General features: G+C 44.9%; 1 long non-coding RNA gene across 1 annotated transcript in view; it reads left to right on the top strand.

Annotated features, from left to right (window-relative positions):
- The window catches only part of LOC140485992 (uncharacterized), a 29,856-nt gene extending 13,022 nt beyond the window's left edge, over positions 1–16,834 (top strand). Inside the window, exons 3-4 of the long non-coding RNA XR_011962492.1 lie at positions 15,228–15,381; positions 16,032–16,834. This is a non-coding gene — a long non-coding RNA (uncharacterized lncRNA). The remainder of the gene's footprint in view (positions 1–15,227; positions 15,382–16,031) is intronic.
- The last annotated feature ends 10,440 nt before the right edge of the window (positions 16,835–27,274 follow it).

Raw genomic sequence — 27,274 nt, 5'->3', positions numbered from 1 at the left:
CAAATCAGCACAAAACCAACCACAGTGAATTGGAGCTCCATTTTAGACACTAACTTTCTTCTCAATGATCTCAAGGACAAGGGACGATATGAGAAACATCAGGAATGTGTTGGAGACAGGACGTATCCTTGAACTATCACAACAGTCCTGAAATATGATTATGTAGCTCATTGGACTACAGGAAATCTATGGTTTCCTTTGCTAAAGGGTTATGAGTTGCCATTTTCACCAATACCAGTTGTTTCCATTTTTAATATATTTAAATACAGGAATTCTTTATTTAAAGCTAATCTGATATAGATTGTAAGAGCAGGAAGGTCATGAGAGAGCTGTACAGAACTCTGGTTGGGCCACAGTTGGAGAACTGTGTGTTTTTGCCCCCCCCCCCCCCACTTTAGGAAGGATTTGATTGTATGCAGTGGGTGCTGAGGAGCTTCACCAGGATGTTGCCAGAGTGGAGCCTTTCAACGATGAAGAGAGGCTGGATAAGCTCAGGTTGTTTTCCTTGGAGCAGGGAAGGTTGGAGGTGAACCTGATAGATGTGTATAAGATTACAAGGAGCGGGTGAATAGAAAGCAGCTGTTCCTCTTAGTTGAAGGGTCAGCATCAAGGGGCCATGATTATAAAGTGAACAGGCAGGTTTAGAGGGTACTACAGGAGAAGAAACCCAGAGGGTGGTGTGAATCTGGAATGTACTGCCCAAGTTGGGGGGGGGGGGGGGGGATGTGGGGAAACCTCACAACCTTGAACAAGTACTTGGATGAGCACTTGATGTGTCATAACAATTAAGGCTATGGACCTACTGTGGGAGAGTGGGGCCAGTGTAGGTAGTAGTATATTTTTGGTGACGCAGACTTGGTGGGCTGAAGGGTCTTTCCTGTACAGTATGATTTTATGACTCTATGATTCTGGATGTAGGTTTGCTCGCTGAGCTGGAAGGTTCATTTCCAGACGTATCCTCACCCTAGGTACCACCTTCAGTGGGCCTCAGGTGAAGCACTGCTGAAAATTCTATGATTCTGTTTCACTGAGAGTTACGATTTTCAGCCACGGAGGTACAGCTTGAGATGAGGACATCCTGCATTCAAATTCCCAGACTAAGGCAATATACTATGTTCTCATATTCTTCTGAGTCATTTGCCAGGATTGCTGAGTCAGTAAAGAAACCAGCACATCACTGTACATATCTACCTGGTATCTACATGAACTCTGATCTGTTAAACTTTATAGGTTAACATGTGTTGGACTTTTCAGAACACCATGTCGACTGGTGGTCGAGAACTCCTGCAATCTAATCATTTTGATTTTATTTCACACCTTTTACTGAATGAAATGAATAAAATGAATGCCAAATTTGTTGCAACCTGAACTCAGGCCTGCAAGAGACTTCACAGATTTTGTTTCTCTTTGGGGTCTGTCGAGAAATCGGAAACCTTCTTTCCTTCCTTGAGTCTGGCCTATATAAAAATACAGGTCAGGGCGTGGAGGGCTTGCTTTTGCATAACGGTCTTGTGTCAAATCAGTACCAGGCATCTATTTAGAGTTGTACGACATTGTGTTGTAAAATATCAGCCAGTGAATGATCTGCATTACTGCTTTACTTCAAAAGGATGACAGTTTTCCCAGACTGAATCTCACTGACCATCTGCCTCTCCAATGTGTTTGATTTTTTTTTCTGATTGCCAAACGTGAGCGATCGGATTATCATGTGCTTTGTACTTTAATCTGATGGAGAATAATGTGGCTTTCAGCACAGTTTGGGCAAATCGCCACCCCCACCAGAATGAGTGATGGTACAAAGGCTAGCATTTGTTCTCTGGAACTGATGCACTCCTCTGGACAGCATGGTGACTCAGTGGTCAGCACTGCTGCCTCACGGTGCCAGGAACCCAGGTTCAACTCCATCCTCATACGACTCTCTGTGTGGACTTTTCACATTCTCCCCATGTCAGCGTGGGTGTGGTCCACTTTCCTCTCACAGTCCAAAGCTGTGCAGGTTAGGTGGATTGGCCATGGGAAATGCAAGGGTAGAATATTGTGTCTGGGTGGTGCTCTTTAGAGTGTTGATGTGGGCTGAATGGCCTGCTTTCTCACTGTAGGGATTCTGTGTTCTCTAGGCCATATCAGTGGTGGTTAAGAGTCAACCACATTGTTGTGGGGCTGGAGTCACATGTAGGCCAGACCAGATAAGGATGGCAGCTTCCTTCCTTGAAGGACATTAGTGAACAAGATGGGTTTTTCCTTCAACAACAATGAGATTAGATTCCCTAGAATGTAGGAACAGGCCCTTCAGCCTAACCAGTCCACACCGACACTCCGAAGAGTCACCCACCCAGACCCATTTCCCTCTGACTAATGCACCTAACACTATGGACAATTTAGCATGGCCACTTCACCTGACCTGCACATGTTTGGACTGTGGGAGGAAATCCACGCAGACACAGGGAGAACATGCAAGCACCACACAGACAGTGGCCCGAGGGTGGAATCAAACCCAGGTCCCTGGCGCTGTGAGGCAGCAGTGCAAACCACTGAGCTACCACGCCATCCAATCTTCAATGGTCACTGTTAAACTAAAATATGTATTTATTTCTCCTTTAAGAAAAAGTCAGATGTTTATTGAATTCAAGTTCACCCCCTGCTATGGTGGCTTCAAACCCTTGTCCCTCCATCATTGGCCTGTGGTTCTGGGTTACTATGACAACAGCACCTTTCTAACCATTACATTTAAGATCCTTGTTTCCAAGTAAGGGATTTGGCTGCTGTCTGTCATTACACCCATTTCTCTTCAATGTTGCTCATTCCACAGCTCCAATCGACCTGAGAATGTTTGTTTACACTCGTTACCTGTCATATATGTATAGTCACCCAGAGAGAGTGCTCTGCTTATGCAGACACATAACTTCCTCAGGGTATTTCCTGACACACGTTGTGTTTCCTGCCATTTCATCTTCCAAACTATGCCCATACTTCCTTCTTTCTGTTAACCTCTAAACGCTTCATAGAATCCCTACAGTGCAGAAACAGGCCCTTCAGCCCAACAAGTCCACACCAACCCCCCAAAAAGAAACCCACCCAGACCCATTCCCCTACATTTATGCCAACTAATGCACCTAACCTACACATCCTTGAATATTATGGGCAATTTAGCACGGCCAATTCACCTAATCTGCACATTTTTAGACTGTGGGAGGAAACCGGAGCACCCGGAGGAAACCCACGCAGACACAGGGAGAATGTGCAAACTCCACACAGACAGTCACCTGAGACTGGAATTGAGCCCAGGGCCTTGGTGCTGTGAGGTAGCAGTGCTAACCACTGAGCCGTTTCTTTTTCATCCTTGCCGTTTAAAATTGCTACCATCTCCAATTTTGCCTGTGCTCCTTTCCCAGCCCTCCACAGGATGGGTTGCTTATCCACATTCCAAGTCACCTCCTGCACCTACCTAGCCCACAGTGCTGTGGTTTGGAGTCAGGACAGACACAGCCTGACACGTACTTCATAAACCCTAGTGAGGGAAACAGGGACTAACCTCGCAACAGTGGCATACAAATTAAGGACATATAGGCACTTCCCAAGGGTGACTGGTAGAATGGGGGCTCCCTGGGATGAGTCGGGCGCATCAATGCTTGGGGAGGGGTAGTCACAGCAGGTCCCTGGATTGTTACTCTCTGTCCATCAGCTCAATCGAATGAACTTGGAAACAGATCTTCAGCTGCTTACTGAGATTTGGGACAACACAGGCTGTACATTTTATCATCATTAATTGAAAACACATTGCTATTAGCTGGACTCCTGTCAGTTCTCCTGTCAGACCTAAAAAAAACACTGCCTTTGAAAATGCCATATACAGGCACAGACACATTTGATCAAGTCATTATGTAAATTGAGGCTTATCATTGCACTGAAGGGAAAAATTGTTTTCTACACATTTATTTGCTGCTAAGTGCAATTTTACAGGATCTTGCTCCCTGACTTGTCTGAGCATGCATGCATTGAAAAAGCTCATAATTTGCAATCTTTCTGGGCAAAATGATTTATTTAAATTTACTGCACCCAGAAGGAGTTTTATTTTGCAAAATTCTATGTCTGTGCATTGTCATGTTTAAAGAAAAATAACATAATCAATAATCTACAAGACAGGAGTATGGTGGAATGTTTCCGACTTGACTTGATGAGTGCAACTCCAATAATGATTTTATTTATTTATTTATTTATTGTCATATGTATCTTGTTGCAAAATACAATGGAAAGCGATGTATAATGTCGCCAATCTCCGACACCATCTTAAAAATACTGAAAAGTAAACCAAAACATAGATTATGAAGGCAGAAAACTAAATAAAAAAGAAAAGGTGTTCCGTTTTCCAGTACTTGCTGTTAAGTTTTCCACCGTGAGCCATGGACCAGGCGGCTGGGAATCTAAACTAGCCCCCACCGCAGTAGCGATGGGGGTGCTAGGACAGTCTCAATGATGCAGAAGCTGAGGGGAACCCAGCTTCACCTCCGCCCCAGCGGCCACCAACCAGTTCAAAGCAACCCATTTGATTGGCGCCCCATCCACCACAATCCACATTCACTTCCTCCACCATTGACGCACAATGGCACCAGTGTGCACCATCTACAAATTGCACTGCACCAACACATCCAGACTCCTTTGAAAGGACCTTCCAAACCAGCTAACTCTCCCACCTGGAAAGGCAAGGGTTGGAGATGCATGGTGACACTGTTGTCTGGGTGTGCCAGCTTGCTGCATTATGTGCACTGCTACTCATATTGAAGTCAGAAGTCACACGACACCAGGTTACAGGCAACTACCTGATGAAGGAGCAGTGCTCTGAAAGCTTGCATCTTCAAAAAAACCCATTAGATGATAACCTGGTGTCATGTGACTTCTGACTTTCTCCACCCCAGTCCAACACTGGCACCTCCACACCGAGACTCATATTGAAGGTTGTCATCATCATTGTCTTCAATTGTGAGAAACTACAGGATGGAAGTACTTAGAGGGACCTGGGCCAAATGCTGGCAAACAGGACTAGGTTATTTTAAGATATCTGGTCGGCATGGACATGTTGGACCGAAGGGTCTGATTCCATGCTGTACACCTCTTTGGCTCTATGATCTGCTTGGTCCACTGTGGAAGAAGGTAATGACTTCATTGTCTAACAAGAAGAGTCTCTGTAGTTAACAAAATATAGTTTATTGCAAGTCAACAACTCGTTACAGGTTACATTGATAAAATTAGATTATTGCAAAGACTTTGAAGAGGATCAAAACTTTAGACCTCACACCTTGCTAAACTATTCACCCTACAAGTCCATATAACATATTATAGCTAGTAGCACTTTTGTATTCTCAATATTAACCCTGTCAGACTGATATACCACAAATGCCAGTGAACTAGAGGCCTATAACCAGTGGTGTATTGCAAGGATCATTACTAGGTCCACTGCTTTTCATCATTTATATAAATGATTTGGATGGGAACAAACGAGGTATAGTTAGTAAGTTTGAAGATAACACCAAAATTGGAGCTATAGTGGACAGTGAAAAAGGTTACTTCAGAGTTCAATGATCAGATGGGCCAAGGTGCTGAGGAGAGGTAGATGGAGTTTAATTTAGATAAATGTGAGACATTTTGGCAAGACAAATCAGATCAGGACTTATACAGTTAATGGTAAAGTCCCGGGGAGTGTTGCTGAACAAACAGATCTTGGACTGCAGTTTATAGCTCCTTGAAAATGGAGTCGTATATAGATAAGATAGTGAAGAAGGCATTTGGTATACTTTCCTTTATTGGTCAGAGTATTGAGTACAGGAGTTGGGAGGTCATGTTGCAGCTGTACAGGACATTGGTTAGGCCACTTTTGGAATATTGCGTGCAATTCTGGTCTCCCTGCTGTAGGAAAGATGTTGCGAAACTTGAAGTGGTTCAGAAAAGATTTATAAGGATGTTGCCAGGGTTGGAGAGTTTGAGTTCTAGGGAGAGGCTGAATAGTCTGGGTTGTTTTCCCTGGAGCGTCGGAGGCTGAGGGATGACCTTATAGAACACAGAACATAGAAAAATACAGCGCAGTACAGGCCCTTCGGCCCTCGATGTTGCGCTGACCGAAGCCTACCTAACCTACACTAGCCTAATAACCTCCATATGCCTATCCAATGCCCGCTTAAATGCCCATAAAGAGGGAGAGTCCACCACTGCTACTGGCAGGGCATTCCATGAACTCACAACCCGCTGAGTAAAAAATCTACCCCTAACATCTGTCCTACACCTACCATCCCTTAATTTAAAGCTGTGTCCCCTAGTAACAGCTGACTTCATTAGCGGAAAAAGGTTCTCACTGTCAACCCTATCTAAACCCCTAATCATCTTGTACACCTCTATCAAATCTTCCCTAAACCTTCTTTTCTCCAATGAGAACAGCCCCAAGTGCCTCAGCCTTTCCTCATACGATCTTCCTACCATACCAGGCAACATCCTGGTAAACCTCCTCTGCACTCGTTCCAATGCCTCCACATCCTTCCTATAGTATGGCGACCAAAACTGCACACAATACTCCAGATGCAGCCGCACCAGAGTCTTATACAACTGCAACATGACCTCAGGACTCCGGAACTCAATTCCTCTACCAATAAAGCCCAGTACACCATATGCCTTCTTCACAGCACTATTTACCTGGGTGGCAACTTTCAGAGATCTGTGTACATGGACACCAAGATCCCTCTGCTCATCGACACTACCATGTAGTCTACCATGAGCCCAGTAATCCATCTTCTTGTTACTCCTACCAAAGTGAATGACTTCACACTTAGCTACATTGAATTCCATTTGCCACCTTTCTGCCCAGCTCTGCAACTTATCTATATCCCGCTGTAACCTGCCACATCCTTCTTCGCTGTCCACAACTCCACCGACTTTCGTGTCATCCGCAAACTTGCTCACCCAGCCTTCAAGCCCCTCCTCCAGGTCATTTATAAAAATGACAAACAGCAATGGTCCCAAAACAGATCCTTGTGGAACACAGCTAGTAACTGCGTTCCAAGATGAACCTATACCATCAACTACTACCCTCTGTATCCTTCCAGCCAGCCAATTCCTAATCCAAACCTCTAATGCACCCTCAATGCCATACCTCCGTAGTTTTTGCATTAGCCTACCATGGGGTACCTTATCGAATGCCTTGCTAAAATCCATATACACCACATCTACTGCTTTACCCTCGTCCAGTTCCTTGGTCACCTTCTCAAAGAATTCAATAAGGTTTGTGAGGCACGACCTGCCCTTCACAAAACCATGCTGACTATCCTTGATCACATTATTCCTATCCAGATGTTCATAAATCCTATCCCTTACAATTCTCTCTAAGACTTTGCCCACAATAGAAGTGAGACTCACCGGCCTATAGTTACTCGGGCTATCCCTGCTCCCCTTCTTGAACAAGGGAACCACATTCGCTATCCTCCAGTCTTCTGGCACTATTCCCGTAGACAACGACGACATAAAAATCAAGGCCAATGGCTCCGCTATCTCCTCCCTAGCTTCCCAGAGGATCCTAGGATAAATGCCATCAGGCCCAGGGGACTTATCTATTTTCATCCTTTCCAGTATTCCCTGGACCTCTTCCCTACGTACCTCAAGGCCATCCATTCTAATAACTTGTGACTCAATATTCACATCAGCAACAGTGTCCTGTTCCTGAGTGAATACTGACGAAAAGTATTGATTTAGTGTCTCACCAATCTCCTCCGCCTCCACACACAACTTCCCACTACTATCCTTGACTGGACCGATACCTACCCTAGTCATCCTTTTATTCCTGACATACCTATAGAAAGCCTTAGGGTTTTCCCTAATCCTACCAACTAAGGACTTTTCATGTCCCCTTCTCGCTGCTCTTAGCTCTCTCTTTAGATCCTTCCTGGCTGCCTTATAACTCTCAATCGCCCCAACTGAACCTTCATGCCTCATCTTTACATAGGCCGCCCTCTTCCCTTTCACAAGGGATTCCAATTCCTTATTAAACCACGGCTCCCTCACAAGACCCTTTACTCCCTGCCTGACTGGTACATACTTATCAAGGACACCCATTAGCTGTTCCTTGAACAATCTCCACATATCATTTGTGTTCTTCCCTTGAAGCCTATTTTTCCAATCCACGCATCCTAAGTCATGCCTCACCGCATCATAATTTCCCTGCCCCCAGCTATAACTGTTGCCCTGCAGTGCACACTTATCCCTCTCCATCACCAGAGTAAAAGTCACCGAGTTGTGGTCACTGCCCCCGAAGTGCTCACCTACCTCCAAGTCTAACACCCGGCCTGGTTCGTTACCCAGAACCAAATCCAGTATGGCCTCACCTCTTGTTGGCCATGAAGGGCTTTTGCCCGAAATGTCGATTTCGCTGCTCGTTGGATGCTGCCTGAACTGCTGTGCTCTTCCAGCACCACTAATCCAGTATTTGGTTTTCAGCATCTGCAGTCATTGTTTTTACCTTGTCTACATATTGTGTCAGGAAACCCTCCTGCACACATTGGACAAACACCAACCCATCTAACGAACTCGAGCTATCGCTTTCCCAGTCAATATCTAGGAAGTTAAAGTCCCCCATAACAACCACCCTGCTACTTTCACTCTTCTCCTGAATCATCCTCGCAATACTTTCCTCTACTTCTCTCGGACTATTAGGAGGCCTGTAGAAAACTCCTAACAGGGTGACCTCACCTTTCCTATTTCTAACCTCTGCCCAAACTACCTCAGATGGCGAGTCTTCCTCCATCATCCTTTCCACCGCTGTAATACTATCCTTGACAAGCAATGCCACACCTCCCCCTCTTTTACCTCCACCTCTGACCCTACTAAAACATTTAAACCCTGGAACCTGCAACAGCCATTCCTGTCCCTGTTCTACCCACGTCTCTGTAATGGCCACAACATCGAAGTCCCAGGTACCAACCCATGCTGCAAGCTCACCTACCTTATTTCTTATACTTCTGGCATTGAAGTATACACACTTCAAGCCACCTTCCTGTTTACAGGCACCCTCCTTCGAGATCGATGCCTTGTTCCTAACCTCCCTACACTCAAGGTCCTGTACCCTAAAGCTACACTCCAGGTTCCCATGCCCCTGCAGAGTTAGTTTAAACCCTCCCAAAGAGCACTAGCAAACCTCCCCCCAAGGATACTGGTGCCCCTCAGGTTCAGGTGAAGACCATCCTGTTTATAGAGGTCCCACCTTCCCCAGAAAGAACCCCAGTTGTCCAGAAACCGGAATCCCTCCCTCCTGCACCATTCCTGTAGCCACGCATTTAACTGTTCTCTCTCCCTATTCCTCGACTCTCTATCACGTGGCACGGGTAACAGACCAGAGACAACAACTCTGTTCGTTCTAGCTCTGAGCTTCCAACCTAGCTCCCTGAAAGCCTGCCTAACATCCTCACCCCTCTCCCTACCTATGTCGTTGGTGCCAACATGGACCATGATCTGGGGCTGCTCCCCCTCCCCCTTAAGGACCCGGAAAACACGATCAGAGACATCACATACCCTTGCACCTGGGAGGCAACATACCAATCGTGAGTCTCTGTCGCCCCTGCAAAACCGCCTATCTGTGCCCCGAACTACTGAGTCCCCAATAACTATCGCTCTACCTTTCTCCACCCTTCCCTTCTGAGCAACGGGGACAGGCTCCGTGCCAGAGGCCTGAACCTCGTTGCTTACCCCTGGTAAGTCATCCCCCCCACAAGTATCCAAAACGGTATACTTGTTCTTGAGGGGAATGACCGCAGGGGGTCCCTGCACTGGCTGCTTCCTCCCACTCCCCCTCACTGTCACCCATCTCTCTATAACTTTCGGAGTAACTACTTCCCTAAAGCTCTGATCTATGACCACCTCTGCCTCCCGAATGATCCGCAGTTCATCCAACTCCAGCTCCAGTTCCCTAACACGGTCTTGGAGGAGCTGGAGATGGGTGCACTTCTTGCAAGTGTAATCAGGAGGGACGCTAATGGCTTCCCTCACCTCATACATGTTGCAAGAGGAACATTGCACTGCCTTCGCTGCCATCCCTCTAAAAGGTAAACTTTAAAAACTAGATCTAAAGAAACAAACAAGCAAAATGCAGCACTTACCTGCTTCTCACAACGGGTCGTATTATTAGCTTAGAGGAGGAGGGTGGGTGGGAGGCTCCATACCTGTAGTGCCTCGGGTTCCTCGCCTGCGCGCTTTTATAAGAAAAAAACCTTCCCAGGTAAGCTAGCGCAACACCAGCTTCCGGGTCCGCTAGGTGCTTAAAAAAAACTTTAAATTTTAGCTGTTAAAAAAAACAATAACTGGACTATACCGTGACTTAAAAAAAAACACCATCAGACAGCCGTTACCTGCTCTGCCCAGAGAGATTTATAAAATCATGAGGGGCATGGACAGCATCTTTTTCCCACTGTAAGTGAGTCCAAAACTAGAGGACATGGGTTTAAGGTGAAGGGGAAAGATTTAAAAAGAACCTGAGGTGCAACTTTTTCACACAGAGGGTGGTACGTGTATGGACTGAGCTGCCAGAAGAGGTGGTAGAGGCTGGTACAATTACAACATTTCAAAGGCTTCGGGATGGGTATATGAATATGAATAGTTTAGAGGGATTTGGGCCAAAAGCTGGCCAATGGGACTAGATTAATTTAGGATTCCTGTTCGGCATGGACAAATTGGACTGAAGCGTCTGTTTCTCTGCTGTACAGCTCTATCATTCCATGACCTGCATATTGCCCTCCAAACTAAGAGCCCTATCATCATTCCCTCAGTGTGACAAGGTCAAAATCCTGGAACTGCCTTCTTCAAGAGTATTGAGAGTAGCTATACCATATGGAATATGGCAGCTCAAGAAGAAGCTCAGCACTACCTTAGCAAGGGATTTAGGGATAGACAATAATTGTGAAATAATTATTTAAAAAGCTTATTTATCAAAGTTCCCATGATATAAATTCCCATTTCTGTTTTACAATATTCTCATAGCCCCAATCTAGTCTTGCACAGATGGATAACATGGGTTTATTTCTGTAGTTGACTGCAAGTATCTTTAAGACCATAAAGCACTAATCAATCTGTCACCAATCTTTGCAATATCAGAATGAAGCATGCAATGCAGAAATACAGCACCAGGCTAACCAGTCAGCTTTAGGAATTTGCTTTGTCATCTGGTGTGACAAGTAATCAGTTCTCAACAATATCTTTGAAACTTGGTGGGAATCTAGACTTAATTATGAACCAGTCGAGATGACGATACATTTACTACTCTGAACGGAAATGTGAAGGGAAATTTTAGGTGAGGTTTAAGAGGCATCAATCCCCAGTCAGTTCACAAACAGAACTGCAGCATTTATGTTCAACAGGCTCCAACCTTGCATTGCGCCTCCTAGAGGTGACCTGAACGAATGCAGGTTACTTGGTGCATCAGCAGCTCCGACATTTGAAAGCAGGTTACTCTTTAAGGTGAATTGCTACATGTACAGGCAGGAGATAGCAGTATTTTTCACAATTTTAAATATAATTACTCAATGTGGTGGACTGGGCACTTAGTAAGAATGTTTGCCTTTCGTTAAACAGGTCATTGTCAATAGTATGAATAAAGTTGTACCAGGTTACCTCTTGCAGATATGTTAGGGAGTACTTTTGACTGAAAAGAATGAAAATCCTTCTACTACATTGTTAGATTTTTCCTTTCAGATTGTGCGAATGTATTTTCACTGGAAGTGAAACTGTAAACTAAAGATTTGAATTTCAATTGGGCAACTCAGCCCAAAGCAAAAGACCAGTGTAAGCATTTATGGTGCAGATCATGTGAAACTTAAACAGCTACATTTTTGACCTTGAGCGTGCAACGCATCAAACATCAAGTGTCGAGTGTAATGAAAACATTGTGTTGGAGAATGTTCTTTAATCTTAGTGAACAAAAAACCTCCAAGGGCCAACTAAGTTAATTCCCTGTCACGAGCATGCGGGATCTGAGGTAATTCAGTTACAAGCGGCCATGGTATCAAGACAAAATTTCCATTCTCTAGTTCTTCCAAATCTGGAAATGTATAAAATCCTGGGGGATCTTAACGAGATCGATGCTAGAAGGATGCTTCCTGGTGTGAAAAAGATGGGAACTAAGGGGCCTTCTTCTTAAGGCAGAGATAAGAAGGGCTTTCTTGTCTCAGAGCACCCTTAGTCAGTGAAATTCTCTTCCCCAGAGAGCAGTGGAGGTGGGATCTTTGAATGTTTGTCAGGCTGAGTTAGACAGAATGTTGACTGACCAAGTGAGTAGACAAGTAAATAGTGTAATGCAATGAGCAAATCAGCCATGATCTTATCAGGTTGGGGGGGTGAGCAGATTGGAGGGGCCAAAAGGCTTAATCCTGTTCCTAATTTGTGAGTTCCCACCCATGTTCACAGCCCAGGGTGTATCTACTGGAAGGATATTCTGGCAGTAACCATCTTTGTCCTGTTATGGACTAGACCAAACCCCCCTCAAATATATCAAGGAGATATCCTGCAACCTAACTTTTTTCTTATTTAAAGACAAAGGTGTTGTGTTTCAGATGTAATTCGATTGGTTACGCTACTCGGCTCTAAGCAAAACACACTTTATTCTTGCTCAACAGTTAAAATACAAGAAAGAAAAAATGAATTAGTTTTAACTGTATTGGAAAACTTAGAATAATAGATTATTTAATGACTTAATAAAAACTGTCCCAGTATAGTAATATCTCATAAACACATCCCTGGCAAAAGCAAATTCAGTGAAACAGATTGTCTCATGTGCAAGGTTTCTCCAATCCAGGAGGAAAGAACACCAAGAAAAGATTCTGGCAGAGTGAGTGAGTGAGAGAGAGAGAAAGAAAGAGAGAGAGACTTAAGCATTTTCCTTTAGCAGGGAGAGATGTAAGGCCGCTTCAAAGCCCCATCAATTACTGAAAGCTAATTTAGAACCCTAGTTCTGTGGGAGCCTGACCTCACCCTTTCAGGCTGCTTCTATTGTTCCAACGGTAAAGAAGAACTCAAGGCCTCACATGCTGTTTCCTTTATTGGCTTGGAACAGATCGCTTTTCACCCATAGCTCAAAATCTCTCTTAAAGCCATAGTGTTGTCACAGTCCCTATTGATAAGCAATGGGAGGACTTTCTCGGCTCCCACAATTTACACAGATAGATCCCATGGCCTTTTGATCCAGCTCCTCCATTCAATACAGTTGTGGGATTCAGCTTCATTTTCCTGCCCATTCCCTTGATTGCCTGAGAGACTAAAAATATTCACTTACGGTGCTTTCACAGCCTGCTGCAATATAGAATTCCAAAGCTTTACAATGTTTTGATTGAAGTACGTTTTCCTCCATTATAAAAGATTGGCCCCTTTTCCTGGGACAGCAGCTCCATGTCCTAGATTTCCCAATCAGTATCAGTATTTACACTTTCACAATCTTATATTCTTCAATACCCTCCTCACTCTTCAAAATTCCAAAGAATATTGAGTCAACCTCTGATCACAGGCACACTGTCTCATCTCATTAGTAAATCTTCACTGGATTTCCTTCAAGGCAAGTGTATCCCTCCCTAGATGTGAGCACCTAAAGCTATGTGCAGTATTTCAGGTGTAAAGGTAAATGTATGGAGTGGGGTTTGAACACTGAAGTTACTGATGAGATGACTGCCATTAAGCCTGTGCGAGATAAGTGGCTATCCAGCCCCATCTACGGCACTTTTTATTTCCCTTCCCAGGAACAAAGACACGGAGGAGTCAGTCCAAAACTTTTTCATTCAACTTTGCAAAGTCGGGTGCTGTTCCCAAAGGTACACACACACAAGCATAGTAATCTCCACACATTATATACATGTATATGTGGGCTGGGTTTACTACTGCTGCCTTGACCAACGAGTGCTCGGATTCCCCACTGTTTTCCTTATTTGGGTTCTGGTGCCTGCGATTCTTTTATCATTCACTTGGCCAATCAGTGTTTGAGCTTCCCATTCTTCCCTTATATGGATGATGTTGTACAACTGTGGTTAAGGGCGGTCTCTCAACTATCGAGGAAAGCTGTTACAACTGTTTCATTCATATAAACGTGGGGGAGGTCCGGCAACAGTTGAGTGTCTGCTTGTGTTTACTATGAGGTAGAAAAGACTAAAAGGCAGCTAACCGTTTAAAAATTACACTACCCCCTACAAGCCAAAGGCTTGTTCTCACTTGAACAGTGACAACTCAAGAACAAGATGAAGAATTTTCAGAGCCTGTTGGGTTTCAAAGACAACCAGGAATAATTCTGGGGCACAGGGAGTGAATTACACATTTTTCCCATCTTCAACATCGTGTTAGGTGCTAAGGCTATCTCCGTGACTGATTTTATGAAGACTTTTTTCAACCTAATATTGCACATGTTAGCTGATACCACAACCCCAGCCATAAGGTCATCAGCACAAACCTCCATTCTCGTGCTCCATTGGTGACACAGAATTGGTGACATATGGGTTTAAGTAAGCTTGGTAAAATACAAATGTTTCACATCATAGTTTCCGAGAATGTTCTAGCAATATTTGTTCTATGGTGTTTGAGTCAGCCTACCTCATATGGGCAATAGTTTGATGAGGCTGAGGGCTGGGGTATGGGGAGTTTGTCCAAGCATGGTATAAGCTTGATCTATACCCGTTTTGGACATGCCCATTTGCCCTCAAATGTCCCATCCATCTCTTTAGCATATATCCAAAATTGGCCAGTGTGGGCTAAACATAATTTGGGGCAGCACGGTGGCTCAGTGGTTAGCACTGCTGCCTTACAGCAACAGGGACCTGGGTTCAATTCCAGCCTCAGGTGACTGTCAGTGTGGAGTTTGCACATTCTCTCCATGTCTGCGAGGGTTTCCTCCGGGTGCTCTAGTTTCCTCCCACAGATGTGCAGAGTAGATGGATTGGCCATACTAAATTGCCCATAGTGTAAAAGTTAGGTGCATGAGTCAGGGATAAATATAGGGTAGGGGGAATGGGTCTGGGTGGGTTACTCTTTGGAGCGTCAGTGTAAACTTGTTGGGCTGAAGGGCCTGTTTCCACACTGTGGGGAGTCTACAATTGGAACAGAACCAATGGGACCTCAAGATATTGGATAGAAGGATATGATTGTGAGTGGCAGAATGTCTTTGGAATGAAGCTGGCGGTTTGCAAGAAGACTTTGCAAAATTGCCTGATATAAAGTCTTCATTGTTTCAGATCTTTGGATGCCAGACATCAGAGATCGCAACACACCATGGCTTCCAGTCTCTTCCTGAGGCCTTACAGGATCTGATGGTCACCATGGTTCTATCAACTATTGATGTGGCAAATCAAGAGTGCTTCCATCATTTTCTGCTCTGACTGCAAAGTGGTAAGGGTGATGTATAAATACATAATTTTCTATTGATATTAAGAGCATAGGAACATAAGCAATACTAGCAAGGGTAATTTGTATGGCTCATGAGGCCTGGTTCAACCAACATTTAATATGGTCATGACTGAACATCATTATCAACACCACTTTCTTGTTTCCCATACCTCATTCTCTTATCTTTTAACTCTATGCTTTGGTGCACAAAATTCAATCCATCTCAATCTTGAACATACTCACCTTGCAGACTTAGTCGCAATTCTCACATCCACATCTCATATCCTACACACTCTGGCAACTATTCAATTGTGACAGGCAAATCACCCAATCACTTTGGTATCACACTGGTTGGCACGCATCGCCACCCCCTCTCCTGAATGCAAGGAGATGCCTCTAATTGCCAGGGCTAACATCTTTACTCCCAATGGAAGGGACACTGTTGGTCACTGTTGGAATTGTCAGAACACGGTCAGGAGCAGGACGATAAAGGTACAAGATGACAGGTATAATGCAACTGCTCACAACCTATCCTCTCTCGTTCCACAATCTCTCCTGATGCCTACATTGCAGATGGTGTCTCCATGCGCCTTTTCCTTTTCCCTGCTCTCTTCACCACAACCTTACCCTTCCTTGTGTCTTTCTCTTTCCAGACACCCAAGAACCACCACCTGACCAGCCGTGGCTTGTCTCACCCTTGTAGCTAACAACTCAGATATTGGTGTGGCTTGTACTTTACAAAGTAACATCAAGGCGGGACCTGCACACAGCGAGCCACTTGGTTTCAGCCAGACATTCATGGGGGAAAGTAGGGCTCGAGAGTCTGGTGCTGGAAAAGCACAGCCTGTCAGGCAGCGTCCGAGGAGCAGGAGAATCAACGTTTCCAGCATCAGGTCTTTTTAAGGAATGAGCTTGGGAAAGTCTTATATAGATGCCAATTCTTCAGAGTGTGAGGCTTCCCATGAACTACGCTGCAGGGACTTAGATCGAAATAACCATGGGACAACACATAAGAAAAGACGGATGGGAATGCAGGGAATACATGGTGTATTGATAGACTTAGCAGGGGGCCATGCTACAGAAACATGGGAGAGTCCAGCTCCGACTTGGAATGGGATTTCACACTGAATTGGGAACCTATCTTTCATATTGTGGAAATGAGGACACAAGACATTAATTGCAGTTCCCAAGCACATTCATGCCGATGGAAGGTTGACTATTCGATATAATTGCACATTCTTCTTGTACTTCTTTGTTTACGTAAATGTTTTTCAAATCTACAGTACTTCTGTGAAAGGATAGTAACTAAAGAGCAGATTTAAATGAACTGGACAGATTGGTGGAACTCTGAGTAATTTGTTGCTCCCACAAGCCATATCATTGCAGAATTGCATTGTGTGAGAGCCTCTGTTTATTAAATACCATTAGTATAAAATTGTAAGCCATAAATGAGTTATGAAATAATTAATCTAAGCTTTTAATTGATAAAAAAGGAGAAATTTAGCATTTTCCATTGCCTGAAGGAATGACTCATATGTGATGATTTCCCATTCAAAGGAAAATATAACTCTGTCGCTTTGATGCAGAGTGCCCAATGTGTTTGCCTAATAGAATTGAAAAGAACAAGAACATGTCTATTTATTTATTGATATTTGTAAATTTCTACACCACTTGCTAGCACATCTCAAAATCACTTTGCCCCCAATGAACTGCTTTTGAAGTGTCATAAGGTTCAAGTCTCTGGACTGACTCAGAAGTGAGAACGCGAACATTTGAGCCAATTAAGGCTGACAGTGTGAGAGGTAAAGAATATGCGTTGCAGATCAGTCCATTGTAAACTAACATTTCGAGAAAGTTAGTTCAGTTCAACATAAAGAAGTGGACAATAGCATTGATGTTTGTTAATATAGCAATGTGATGACTGATCAGACGTTGCATTAAAGTTGGAAATTAGGAGTGTTTTTTTTCAATGCTATTTGTAATATTTTCTTTTGAATTAAATCATCACATATGAGTCTCTCCTTCAGGCAATGGAAAACACAAAATTTCTCCAACTTCATCATTTAAAACCTTAGACTAATTATTTCATAACTCATTTACAGCTTTGAATGTTATAATAATGGTGTTGATAGCTGATGGGTATAAACGTAATGATTCCACAGGGAATGCTTGGCCTATTCACCCAACAAGCCTTGGGTAATTGCTGCTGAGTATTATTCAGTTCAGGCAAATGCCAACAAACATATGGTATGCATTAATAATAGATTAACTGGGAGTAATGTTGCAACCAACAGTCAGCGTACATCACTGTCTGCTGAGTTTCGGTAACCCACCTCCAAGTCTCCTTCAGCAAGCAGGCCCTTGGCTGAGTTCTACAAAGTCAGATTAAGACTTCTCTCTGCTACCCTGATGGGACATTGTCACCCTTGCCCCTTCCCCATTAGGTCTAAATGTGAATAAAAAGCATGAAGGAGTAGCATCAGGTTTGCTGAGGTGAGGAACCATAAGGCCACACGATATAGGAGCAGAATTAGGTCATTCAGCCCATCAGGTCTGCTTCGACATTGGCTGATCTGATAATCCTCAGCTCTACTTTCCCCCATAATCCTCGCTTCCCATACCAAACAAACAATCTACCTATCTCAGCCTGGAACATTATTAAAGTGTCAGTCTTAATAGCCCACTGTGGTAAAGGATTGCACAGATTCACACCCGTTCGAGCGTGGCAGGCCCATTCAGAGTCATTGAGTCATAGAGATGTACAGTATGGAAACAGACCCTTTGGTCCAACCCGTCCATGCTGACCAGATATCCCAACCCAATCTAGTCCCACCTGCCAGCACCCGGCCGATATCCCTCCTAACCCTTCCTATTCATATACCCATCCAAATGCCTTTTAAATGTTGCAATTGTACCAGCCTCCACCAGTTCCTCTGGCAGTTCCTTCCATACACGCACCACCCTCTGTGTGAAAAGGTTGCCCCTTAGGTCTCTTTTTTATCTTATCCCTCGCACCCTAAGCTTATGCCCTCTAGTTCTGGACTCCCCAACCCCAGGGAAAAGACTTTGTCTATTTATCCTATCCATGCCCCTCATAATTTTGTAAACCTCTGTAAGGTCACCCCTCAGCCTCCGACGGTCCAGGGAAAACAGCCCTAGCCTATTCAGCCTCTCCCAAAGCTCAAATCCTCCAACCCTGGCAACATCCTTGTAAATCTTTTCTGAACTCTTTCGCGTTTCACAACATCTTTTCGATAGGAAGGAGACCAGAACTGCACACAATATTCCAACAGTGACCTAACCAATGTCCTGTACAGCCGCAACATGACCTCCCAACTCCTGTACTCAATACTCTGACCAATAAAGGAAAGCAGACCAAACGCCTTCTTCACTGGAAGAGACTGTAGTTTGGGTGAATGATTCTTATCACCCTGCAGGAATGGTTGAACAGTCAGCATGACCATTGCTGTTCCTACTGCTATTAAAAGTTCAGCATAAAGTTGATGCTGGCCTTACTGCCTGGATCCCCAGAAAGGTTTGAAGATAGGACAGAAGTGGAGAGCTAAGGGGAAGTCAGAAGAAGCTAGAGGATCCCTGCACAGAATTATATAGAAATTAGAAGCAGAACAGGCCATTCGGCCCAGCAGATCTGTGTTAGTATTTATGCTGCCATCAACTTGATCTAACTTCCTCACCGATATCTTTTCTTCCTAACACTTGTGGTTTAACTTGCCCTTCATCCTGCAATGCCCCAGCTCTATCTAGATCATCTTCGACAACTTGTTCTGTTCTGCTTTCTGCAGTCACTGGGAGAAAAATGCACGTTTATTAATTGCCTTTCAAACTTCAGGACATCTTAAAGCACTTTATGGCTAATAGGTATTTTAAAAGTGTAAGGTGAAAGCACCAAAGGGCTACTCCCGCATGAGAGAGAGGGAATACTGGTGTTGGCTTAACCCAAGGGTCACTGCACCTCAGGCAAGGGGAGCAGTTGAGAAGGAGGGTCCTTCATAGTCACCTCAGCTGCTGTGGGAATTGAACCCATGCTGTTAGCACCACCCTACATCACAAACAAGCCACCCGGCCAACTGAGCTAATCAACCTGTTGCCCAATAGAGCTACTGGTGTGACATTGTCATGACTGTGGATTAGCTGTGGACATATCAAACTTTTAACATAGTTTGATTTATTCATTGGGTGTAGATGTCAATGGCTGGCTCAGCACTTTATTCCTCATCCCAAATTGCCCAGAGGGCAGTTAAGAGTCAACCGCATTGCTGTGGGTCTGGAGTCACATGTAGGCCAGACCAGGTAAGGACAGCAGATTTTCTTCCCTAAAGCAATGAGATTTTTTAATGACATTCAAACGTGGTCACCATTCAGCCAACTCTTCATTCCAGGTATATTTAATTTAATGTTTCACCATCTGCTGAAGTGGGATTTGAACCTATGGTCCCTGAAGATTAACCTGGGGTTCTTGATTACTAGCCTAATGACAATGCTCTTGTACTACCAACATCCCTCCAGGACTGTGACAGTCAAACAAATGACTGTGGATATAAATGCAGTGGCTATTTGGAGAGAGAAGCCCTGGAATCTCACAGCTGGTTAGCTGTCAAAGAGGCTTTGAAGGGATGCACACAACATTGAGAAATACTTTACAAACTAATCTGTATTCTTCTGGGAGTTATCTCAGATAATGAATTTGATGTGGGGAAAGATAGCATTCCAAGATAAAGTGAGGCTTTGTTTCTTCTGCTTTCAACAATATGAACAATGGGTTAAAAGGCAGGTCAATGCTGGCCTGTGTGCGCCAATAGAAGGAAGGGTGCCAATGAGGGTGTAGAATCTTGGGTTTGAGTGCTAGTCAAGGTCAGAGTTTAAGAACAATCCTTTAGGCACCCCTGTTCTGCAGGTAAAGAAAGTGCTCACTCTCAGTGCTCGAAACCAGAAAGCCAGTCAATGGGAAGCTGAACAGAAGAATTTCAAACGACCTGCAAAGACAATAATCTCAAATTCGACTGCTCAACAATCAACTTTCCATTGTCTACACTTCACAAATGATCCAAAGGGACTGATCTACATGTCTTTTAGCAGTTATCTATTCTTTCGACGCAATTTTCATTTCTAATATCCAGTTATGCGCACCACACTTTTAACTCTCGCTAAATATTTACAACCAATAAACTCACTCCATTATTACCTCAAGAAAATTTGGTTATTGTACGCTTGGTCCTTTGAAAACATACTTTCTTTTGGTCTGGAATGAAGGTGTATATATATAAATTAAGTTTATTGAGATCATTGCAACAGTATCATTGCATTTAAGTTCCCTTAGTATTGCACTGGGAAATTAGTGCGGTACAGCATTGGATTGCTGTATTGCACCGGGGTGCTAGCCCTGAATGATGTACTGCAATAGGGTTGTAGCCTGGATTACTGTACTGCAGCAGGATTTAAGCTTCCATTGCTGTACTGTAGTAAGCCATCAGCTTGCATTGCTGCACTGCAGCAGTGTTTTAGCCTGCAGTGCAGCAGGATGTTAGACTGGATTGCTGTACTGCAGCAGAGTGTTAGCTTGCATTGGTGTATTGCAGCAGGGTTTTAGCCTGCATTGCTGTACTGCAGCAAGGTGTTAGTCTGGATTGCTGGACTCAAATCCTTGGAATAGAATGTGAAGGCACTAGCCTCTTATTTAGAAGCTGGTGAGATTGCTACATAGCCATATGTATTGTATTTCCCATTTTTTATGATTCTCTGCAGTGTGGAAACAGAACCTTCAGCCCAACATGTCCACCACCACTCTCTGAAGAGTAACCCACCCAGTCCCATTTCCCTCTGACTAATGCACCTAACACTATGGACAATTTAGCATGGCCAGTTCACCTGGCCTGCACATCTTTGGACTGTGGGAAGAAACCCACGCAGACACGGGGAGAATGTGCAAACTCCACACAGACAGTCGCCCGAGGCAGGAATTGAACCTGGGTCCCTGGCGCTGTGAGCAGCAGTGCTAACCACTGAGCCACTGTGCCATCACATGTGTGCTATTTTAATGATGGCACCATTACTCTGCATTGGTGATATCAAGGTGATTTGTCCATATCTCATTAGCGCAAGGTTTAAGATAAGTTTATAATTTTTCATAGTTGGCAAAGCAGTGTATTACTTAGAGTTTGTGGCTCAACTGCTCTTTATAAAAGCTATGCAGATACCCTCAGACCCAGGTAGATCTGTTGAAATCTGTGACTTGGACACAAACAGCGCAACAAGGTTGGTTTGTGCATCTTTTTAAGATAATTAATCACTCGAGTGGACTAGACAGTGATGTATAACCAGGCTGTCACAATGGGCTTCTACCACTGGCTGCCTCCAGCAATTTCTTGATAAATTGCCAAGCCCAATGTTAGATCAGCATTTGCACCCTCTGAGCTAATTAGAAAATATTACATCAATCTCAGTTTGGAAACTGTTGACACTCACTCAAAACACATTTGCTCCTAAGCTATGCAGGAATAGCCCTCCCAGTTATTGAGTGCATATTTAGCTCGTACACTGAATAACATCTCCAGGGCACGGGCTGTTGCAGTTCGCAAGCTTTTATCTCATTATTTAAAGTTAATGTAAATTTAATTCCAAAAACACCACAGAAAGGCCATCAGGGCTTAAGGCATAGGGAAGATTCACATAACATTCATTACTGTCAAAGCTGTGTCCCAGATGGATCTGTGACCTTGGCACTCAGAAGTACATGAGGTAAAAACAATGACTGCAGATGCTGGAAACCAGATTCTGGATTAGTGGTGCTGGAAGAGCACAGCAGTTCAGACAGCATCATGTACATCCTGCTGTTTCAGTGAATGGGCAGGTTGTGCTTGCACTCCGAGGATACAACCGGCCCCTGGGAGCCCTTGGTCTGTACTCCAACAGCTTGACTTGGCACAATGGCCTAACCAGGATGGCCAATCTGGAAGACACAGCTTCTGGGAATGAGGACAGAGGGGTGAAACTCTAAGGTGACCGCCTGCGTTCAGGCTGCTGAGAGGGGTAAACTACCTAATTGCGACATTTTCCCTTGCATTCTGATAGCATCCTGGAGTGCTTTCTTTGAGACGCTTTGGTGAGACCCAGTATTTTTCAGCAGGTGTTCCCACCACTGCCAAAAGTGGGCGGCACAGTGGCTCAGTGGTTCGCACTGCTGCCTCACTGGGACCCGGGTTCGATTCCCACCTCGGGCGACTCTCTGTGTGGGGTTTGCACATTTTCCCCGTGTCTGAGTGGGTTTCCTCCGGATGCTCCGGTTTCCAAAGAGATGCAGGTGAAGTGGATGTTCCATACTAAATTGTCCATAGTGTTCGGGGATGTGTAGGTTAGGTTAGTCAGGAGAAACGTAGAATAATGGAAGGGTAGGGGAATGGGTCTGAGTGGGTTACTCTTCAGAGGGTTGGTATGGATGTGTTGGGCCGAAGGGTCTGTTTCCACACTGTAGGGATTCTATAATTCTCACAGGGGCAGCAGAGGGGGTGACTTGTGTTCATAAAGGCAGCGATAACTGAGGGTGGCAACAGTGCCTCTGTATGCTGTAGGGCAAAGCAGGAAAGGCTGAAGAGAGGGCACACTCCAATTCAATACCCTCTGCCAAGTTACAGCCAGATCCCAACTTAACACAGCCTGATAAAGAAGGTGAAAGCAGAGTGACTAGGCAAGTATGAATCCCAAGGTGGCTTTGTGTTCGAGAGTGGTCCTTGAGTGATTGGAGACTAGTGTGCTGTGGTTTCCCACAGGGATCAGTGCTGGGTCCCTTATTTTTTGTGACACATGTAAACAATGTAAATGAGAATGTAAGGGTGGGATGATGATCAGGTTTGTGAATGGCACAAAGATTGGCTGGGGGCTTAATAGCAAGGAAGGCATTTTTAGGTGACAGGAATTACATGGACGGGTTGGTCAGATGGGCAGATCAGTGTGAGGTGATGCACTTTGGAAAAAGTCACAAGACAAGGGATTACTCCTTGAATGGCAGGACGCTAGGAAGCTCAGAGGAACAGAGGGATCTTGGGATGCCCTGAACATGGTAGGACAGGTTATTAGGGAAGTTAGGAAGGCACACAAAACGTTTGCTTTTATCAGGCGTGACAAAGATTATAAGAGCAGGGAGCTTATGTTGGAGCTCTTCAGAACTTCAGTTAGATCAAAACTGGAGTAGTGTGTACAGTTCTGGTCCCCACACTGCAGGAAGGGTTGATTGCAGTAGAGACAGTGCAGAGGAGCTTCACCAGGATGTTGCCTGGGATGGAGCAGTTTGGCTCTAAAAAGAAGCTGGATAAGCTCAGGTTGTTTTCCTTGGAGTAGAGAGGGTTGAAGGGGAATCTGATAGATGTCTATAAGATTATGGGAGGCTCAGTTGAAAGCTGAGTATTCAATTATTGGTCTGCACGTTGGTAGAAATTCTGTTGTAATGTTCAATGACTGGGGCCAGGATTTTTAATTAACATAACTGTTCAGTGGATGAGGATCACATCCAGAATTCTGTGACGTACCCTAACCCGAAGCTGTACTGTGTAAGTGGCTGATTACCCAGTTGCCCCCTTGGAAGGGCTTTACAAACAGAGTCAAAGGTAAAACAATTATATACTTCCCTCACCCACTCTGAGTATGGTGCTGGTGGTAGGCATTTTACTCTTCCATTTCACATGTGTGCCACTTGGATGAGAGTAGATAGTGACACAGTCAGCACTTGAGGGAGTGAGTTGTTGGCTCAATCAGCCTCTGAATCTCCAAACTTTCACCTTGCTCACTGTCTCGACCTCTCAGTGACCCCATCATGTTTTACCCCTCCCCATGTTCTCACCTCCTTTAGTTAACTCTTCCTCACTTTACCCTCCCCGCCCCGGGCCTACCTCGTAGTTATACCAAACATTGTGGAGCATCACTCCCCATCTCCAGTCAGAGTCAGACGGTGATGACAATCAGTGACCACCAAATAAAAAATGTCCTTTTTTCTCCTTTTCCTTCTTTTCTGCTCTGTGGTCACCGTGATAGATGCTAAAATTACCACTTGATGAGCTAGTATTGAATTGAGTTTCTCTCCCCATGGCAAATCTGAAATCCCATGAGCACTCCTCCAAACTGTAGTGTTGATCAGATATTCAGCAACACCGTTTTCTTTAAATTAGAGGATGCATTTAAAAATATTTTCATCTTGTGAAGTCAGTACTTGTTGGGTGATTGAAGCAGAAGAGGAGGAAATAGCGGTCAAATTTCTCTCTAGTCTTTAAACTGTCTGATGAGAATTTCCAATGTAGGAGTGGTGATGTGCTTCAATCACCAAAGGCCATCCATCAGCACACTATCACTTCCTGGGACATCTCTCTTTTCAATTCCACCAACTTTTATAATCTGACACTGCAGAGAGCAGCCATTCGGTCCATCAGGACTATGCTTTGGTCAATCCTTTGAAAGAACTTTTCAGTTAGGCTTCGTGCATCATGTTGTTCATTCCCTGTTATAAAAGTGCACAGAACCTGGAGGACTCGCATGCTCAGTCTCAAAACAAATGGCACTTAAAGGGCAAATTGTTCTGGATAAGTTAGTCAATTACCAACTTGTCCCTTTGCGTACAGATGATGAAATCTGTTCAGACAGAATGAGTTGCCACCCAAGGCTGTTCGAAAACGTTAAAGCGTTTTCTCTGAGAGAATGATTTGACCCGGACTTCTACGATTAGGGTGAGATTCGGATTCTCATTGAACTTGACAAAAGATTAACTGCCTCAAGACTATCTTGCGATTTAAGGTACAGTGTCTGACACATTTTACACACTGTATAAAAGTGAGTACGAGCGCTAACAAGGGAGCATCAAACCTTTGCAGGAACAGAAAAGAACTTTAGCAATACTCAACAGGAATTTTCCACACCAAGCTTATGCATTTTCTATCGAATTTAGAAAATAGTAATTATATTTGTAAAGTCTTTTTGCTAATTATGTTCATGGCTTCCATAGTTCACACAAGCAAACTAACCAAGAACAAAACTGCTGTGCCTGTCATAGCCCCTTCCAATCAATGATGTACTATTTGGAATGTAATCAATGTCATGTTGGAAGAAACGCAGCAGCCAGTTTATGACAAAACACCAAAAGAGGTACTGTGCAGTCAATCGTTTTATAGTCATTAAGACTTGGTGCAGGAGGTGGAGAGAGGTAGCAATGTCCTCTATCCATACTGGATAGGGATACTGTGCAGCCAAACTCTGAGAGAGCAATGACAGCTGACAGTCTTTGTGATGTGAGCAGAGCCCAGAGGACAGTGCCACAAAAAGTTTCCTGGCTGTTTCAATTTGGTCAAGGTCACTGAGCTCATTTTCCCATTGCCCTATCCTTACAACGTGTGGCTCACCACACCAACCTCTCGCTGCTTCACCCACCTCTCAGCAACCTCCATCAATCACAACCCAGACTTCACTTGTATTACCTCACCTTGCCCTTGCTGACTCAGCACGGCTCACGCCCACACCTCACACGCACGGTCAACTATTTAACCATGACCAACATTCCACCCAAACACATTGCCCCACCCTCAGTGACAAACCTCCCTCTTGATATGCCGATTGGGTTAGAGATGAGGGCAGCTTCATCTGATTAGCAGGGAGTATGCGCAGATTGATCTCATTATTCCCATGGCAGTGGGATGCTGGCCATGACGAGGAGGTATACAATACAATCCCTACAGTGTGGAAGCAGGCCCATCAACCCAACAGGTCCACAGCAACCTTTTGAAGAGTAACCCACCCAGACCTATTCCCCCTACCTTATATTTACCCCTGACTAACACACCTAATGTACACATCCCTGGACACTATGGACAATTGAGCATGGCCAATTCACCTGACCTGCATATCTTGGATTGTTGGGGGAAACCCGTGCAGACACAGGGAGAATGTGCAAACTCCACACAGGCAGTCACCTGGGGTGGAGTCAAACCCAGGTCCCTGGTGCTGTGAGGGAGCAGTGCCAGGCCACCCTACATTGCCACGAATGAGGTTGTGACCTGATTCTTGAATTGAAAGTCAGACTCAGTAATGGTGACTATGATATTACCATCAGTCGTTGGAAAGATCCATCTGAGTCCTAAAGGAAAGGATGTCTGGCACTTTTATCTGGATTGGCCTAAATACGACTGCAGATCCTCAGCAATCCTCACAATATTGTGCTGTGAAATGAGGGCGTCCTGGTAGGAGTGCTGTCCCCCTCCTGCTAGGAGTGCTGTGCCCTTCCTGCTGGGAGTGCTGTCCCCCTCCTGCTGGGAGTGCTGTCCACCTCCTGCTGGGATTGCTGTCTCCCTCCTGCTGGGAGTGCTGTACCCCTCCTGCTGGGAGTACTGTGCCCCTCCTGGTGGGAGTGCTGTGCCCTTCCTGCTGGGAGTGCTGCCCCCTCCTGCTGGGATTGCTGTCCCCCTCCTGCTGGGATTGCTGTCCCCCTCCTGCTGGGAGTGCTGTCCCCCTTCTGCCGGGATGATGTCCCCCTCCTGCTGGAATTGCTGTGCCCCTCCTGTTGGGAGTGCTATCCCCCTCCTGCTTGGGAGTGCTGTCCCCCTCCTGCTGGGAGTGCTGTCCCCCTCCTGCTGGGAGTGCTGTGCCCCTCCTGCTGGGAGTGCTGTGCCCCTCCTGCTGGGATTGCTGTGCCCCTCCTGCTGGAATTACTGTCCCCCTCCTGCTGGAATTACTGTCCCCCTCCTGCTGGGAGTGCTGTGCCCCTCCTGCTGGGATTGCTGTCCCCCTCCTGCTGGGAGTGTTGTGCCCCTCCTGCTCTGTCTTCCTGCTGGGTGGTTTCTGCTCATTCTTCCTGACCTGCTGCAGACCAAGCATGATACAACCCCCGCATCCTTGAATTCAGGAC

Source organism: Chiloscyllium punctatum, chromosome 15 (assembly GCF_047496795.1).
Source record: "Chiloscyllium punctatum isolate Juve2018m chromosome 15, sChiPun1.3, whole genome shotgun sequence".
NCBI classification, from domain to species: Eukaryota; Metazoa; Chordata; class Chondrichthyes; order Orectolobiformes; family Hemiscylliidae; genus Chiloscyllium; species Chiloscyllium punctatum.
Note: the sequence above shows the minus strand (reverse complement) of the source record. Positions and strands in the feature narration are given on the sequence as shown.